Here is a 5,448-nt window from a genome sequence, read left to right as displayed (position 1 = left end):
TCTTGTAATTAATATTCTTATTTATGAAAATAATTTAATTTCGCATAGAATTTTATTAAAATCCATGAAAATAATTGTATTTTTGGGAATAATTTTGATATTTATGGACATTAATGGAATTCTTTCGAAGAATTATTTATGTGAATAATTGAATATCATTACAAGAAAAATTTAATTAAAATTTGTATTTTTTTTAAATAATTTAAAGAAAAATTTAAATAAAATTTGTATTTTTTTTAAATAATTGAATTCCTGTGAAAAATTCTTTAATATTTTTGTAAATAATTGAATTTTTTCAAATTGTATTAAAAATAATTGAAATCCTGCGATGAATTTTATTATTTATGAAAATAATTAAATAATAGCTGCTGAGAATTTTATTAAAATTTTCAAAAATAATTGAATTTTCTTGACCGGACAATTTTATTTGTGAAAATAATTGAATTTTTGATGAATTTTAAAAATTTTTTTTAAATAATTGAATTCTTTTGCGAAATTTTATGAAAAAACTAGATTTTTGACAATAATATTGAATGTCTGTGTGGTATTTCATACAATTTTTTTTTTTAGAAAATAATTGAATTCCTAAAAAGTATTTTATTATTTATTAAAATAATTGAATTCTTTTGCGAACGATTTAATTAGAATTTTTAAAAATAATTGAATTTCCAAGAAGAAGTTCAGTACTTTTAAAAATAATTGAATTCTTGTGATTAATATTGTTATTTATGGAAAATAATTTAATTTTGCAAAGAATTTTATTAAAATCCCTGAAAATAATTTAAAATTTATAAGTAAAATTGTATTTTTTTTAAATAATTGAATTCCTGTGAAAAATTCTAATATTTTTGAAAATAATTGAATCCTTTCAAATTGTATTAAAAATAATTGAAATCCTGCGATGAATTTTATTATTTTTAAAAATAATTGAATGCTGCTAAGAATTTTATTAAAATTTTCAAAAATAATTGAATTTTCTTGTGCTGAAAATTTTATTTGTGCAAATAATTAAATTTTGGATGAATTTTATCAATTTTTTTTTAAATAATTGAATTCTTTTGCGAAATTTTATGAACAAAAATTAGATATTGAAAATAATTGAATTTCAAAAAGTTTTTAAAAATAATAAAATTATTTTACAAAGAATTCTATTAAAATTTTTGAAAATAATTAAATGTTTGTGTTGTATTTTATTTTTTTTTGGAAAACAATTGAATTCCTAAAAAGCATTTTATTATATATTAAAATAATTGAATTCTTTTGTGAAAGAGTTTATTAGAATTTATTAAGGGCATTTGAACTGTTATGACGTCACGATTTTAGAACACATGCCCTGCACAAATTGTGACGTCATAATGATTCAAATACCCTTAAAACAAAATTGAATTTCCAAGAAGAAATTCATTACTTTTAAAAATAATTGAATTCATTTGTTGAATATTGTTATTTATGAAAATAATTGAATTTTGTAAAGAATTTTATTAAAATAATTGTATTTTTGGGAATAATTTTGATATTTATCGACATTAATTGAATTCTTTCGAACAATTATTTATGTAAATAATTGAATATTATTTAAAAAAGAAAATTAATTAAAATTGTATTTTTTTCAAATAATTGAATTCCTATGTGAATAATTCTAATAGTTTTTTTTTGTAAATAATTGAATTCTTTCAAATTGTATAAAAAATTTTATTATTTATGAAAATAATTGAAATCTTGCGATGAATTTTATTATTTATGAAAAGAATTGAATAGATGCTAAGTATTTTATTAAAATTTTCAAAAAGTATTGAATTTTCTTGTGCGGAAAATTTTATTTGTGTAAATAATTAAATTTTTGATGAATATTATGAATTTTTTTTTTTAATAATTGAATTCTTTTGAGAAATTTTATGAAAAAACTAGATATTGAAAATAATTGAATCTGTTTTAAAGAATTTTATTATAATTTATGAGAATAGTTTTTTGACTTCTAGTATTAGTGAATTTAAAGTAGTGAAAATTCTAAAAAAACAGAAATAGTAGCTTTTAGTCGCTGAAATCTAAAAAAAAGTACCCAAACAGTAGCTGATTAGGAAGAAGAGCGCAGGCGCGGGAATGGGGTCAATGAGTGCGAGAGAGAAGTTTGCGTATTTCTCTCTCACACTCATTGCCCACATTTCGGCGCTTGCGTTCTGCTACTATTTTCCGTAGTATTTCTATTTTTATTATTATTATTATTATTATTATTATTATTATTATTATTATTATTATTATTATTATTATTATTATTATGAAATCATTTTTCTTTTTTTCCCTTTTTCATTTCTTTTTTTTCTTATTTTTTTTCTTTTGCATATAAAGTGCGATAATATTTTATACTAAATTTAAAAACCTAAAAATATTTTTGAGTACACACACATATATATATATATATATATATATATAAGTGAATAATAATTTTGATGGGCGATGAAAATACACTGACTGACATTATTCACATATAGGAATGCATACAATCATTTCGAATATTGCGGCCTCGAATGCAATGGAATGCGCTCTTGGCACCCATGCGCTGCAATACGCGATACTCCACTCGTATATGCTGTTACGTTTATGCTAATAGTCCTCTATAATAATAACAATAATAATAATAATGATGACGATAATAATAATTCAATGCAGATTCACAACGAGAGAATTAATTTCCATCTGGAAAAATGTTGTTTGAAATCGAAAAAAAAAATATTTGTGTCATTCTTTGGAATGCCGTTTATTTTTACTTAATTATTATATATTGTCCTTGGATTTGAATTAAACAATAAAAATTATTTCACTGTCAAGGTTAAATCGAGTATTGTGGTGAGGTCATTATAGAGAACGCATATTTATGTAGACATATATCTTATGTGTAAATTTCTTGATTCGCATCGATGATTTTAATGACATCTTTAAAAAGAGATTTCTTTGTACGTATTCTAATTAAGTAATTTATTTTTTTTCTTGAAATTTTGTATTTTTTCCTTGTAATTACTATAGAGGAGTGTAGATATGTATATATTTTTTTTAGAGATACAGAGAAAATGTTTCATTTTTTCTAAGAATGAGTTTTAATTTTAAGGAAAAAATAAATTGTTCTCGATGAGTTATTGAGAAAAGTTGCTTCTTGCAACTGATAGTAAAATTAATAATAAAGAGTTCGTTGATGATTGTGGAAAAAAATATTCACAAACAATAATATAATTATTGGTTTTCGTAAAATATTGTTATCAGCTTGGGAAAGGATAATTTTTTTAGTCGAAATATGATTCAAGAAAAAATTGTTTCTTCTTTATTTTCTTTCTCTTTTCTATGAATAAATAATAAATATACGAACAATAATACGTAAATAATAAATAATTACATAGTTAATAAATAATAAGTAAATAAAAAATAAATAAATAAACAATAAAATAAATAATAAAATGTAATATAAATAATAATAATAAATAAACTCTAAATAAATTATACAGGGCTCGATATAGGTCCGTAAATCAAATGTTTGCAGAAATTCAATTATTTTCAAAAGTAAAAAAATTCTTCGAAGAAATTCAACTACCTATATGTTCAAAAATTAAAAAAAATTCTCGTCAAAATTTTAATTATCTTCAGAAATAATAAAATTATTCTCTGAAATTAAATTATTTTCAAAACATTTAATAAAATTCTTAGCAAACATTTAATTATTTTCATAAAATAATAGAAATTTCACAAGAATTCAATTATTTACAAATTTTTTTCCAAATTTCTTCGCAATAATTCAATTATTTTCATAAATAATAAAAATTTTGCAGGGATTGAATTATTTTCGTAAATAATAAAATTCTTTTTAGGAATTAAATTATTTTCATAAATAAAATAAAACTCAATGCAGAATTTCAATTATTTTTAATTCAATTTTAATCGAATTCCTCGAAAAATGTAATTATTCTTAAAAATTTTATTAAAATACGTCAAAAGAATTCAATTATTAAAAAATTTGTTGATAAAATTCTTTATGAGAATTGAATTTTAAGAAATATTCAATTATTCAATAAAATATATTTTTGTATTATTAAAATTCGTCAAAAGAATTTAATTATTTAAAAATTTGTTAATAAAATTCTTTATGAGAATTGAATTTTAAGAAACATTCAATTATTCAATACATTATTTTTTTATATTTAAATAATATTGAATTCTAGTAGAATTTTTTTAATAAAAAATTGATTTAAAAATGAATTCCAGTTAAAATTTTAAATTATAATTGAATATTAAGGGCATTTGAACCATGATGACGTCACAGCCTTAAAACTCATGCTTTGCAGAACCTATGACGTCATAATGGTTCAAATGCCCTTAAAAGCCTTAGAGCGTGAATTTTTAGAAATAATTGAATTTTGTAAAGGTTTCAAATTAAAATCTTTGAAAATCTCAATTTTTCATATTTTTAACTAACAATTCTGTGGAATTAATTTTTTGGGAAAAGTTTAATTGCTAATTTTTTTTTTTGAAATTATTTCAAGTTTTTATTTTCTAATATTATTTAATTGAAGAATTTACAAATTATTGAAATTTTGTAAAATTTTTATTGTAAATAAATAAATTTGAAAATTCTCAAAGAACTTTTTCAAAAATTATTTAAAATAATGCATTTATAGAAGAATTATAATTAAAAACAAGAGAGAAAGAAATTTAATTTTGGAAAAGTTACAAATTATTGTAAGAATTCAATTATTTTCAATAGTTATAAAATTCTTCGCAGAAAATTTAATTATGTTCAAAAATATTAAAATTATTCTTTAGGGATTCAATTATCTTCACAAATAATAAAACTCATCGCAGATTTTAATTATTTTTAATACAATTTTTAACAAATTTCTTGAAAAATGTAACTATCCTTAAGAATTTTGTTAAAATTTGTCAAGAGAATTAACTTATTCAAAAATTTATTTAATAAATTTCTTTACGAGCATTCAATTTTAAGAAACATTTAATTAACAAATTATTTATTTTTGTATTTAAATAATTGAATTCTCGTAGAATTTTCTAGTAAGAATTGATTTAAAAATGAATTTTAGTTAAAATTTTACATAATAATGGAATATTAAGAGCATTTTAGGATAAATTTTTAGAAATAATTGAATTTAGAAAAGGTTTTATTTTAAAAATTGCCAAAATATTAAATATTTTCAAAAATTTTCTTCAATTCAATAATTTTTTATATTTTTTATTTGAATAAAATTTTCTAAAAGAATTCAATTATTTAAAATAAATTGAATTATTTTTATAAATAATATTTTAATTCAATTATTTTTATGAATAATAACATTTTTACAGGGATTAAATTATTTAATTATTAAAATTCGTCGAAAGAATTTAATTATTTAAAAATTTGTTGATAAAATTCTTTATAAGAATTGAATTTTAGGAAACATTCAATTATTC

Source organism: Leptopilina heterotoma, unplaced genomic scaffold, assembly GCF_015476425.1.
Source record: "Leptopilina heterotoma isolate Lh14 unplaced genomic scaffold, ASM1547642v1 Lhet_174, whole genome shotgun sequence".
In the NCBI taxonomy this organism is placed as follows: Eukaryota; Metazoa; Arthropoda; class Insecta; order Hymenoptera; family Figitidae; genus Leptopilina; species Leptopilina heterotoma.
Note: the sequence above shows the minus strand (reverse complement) of the source record.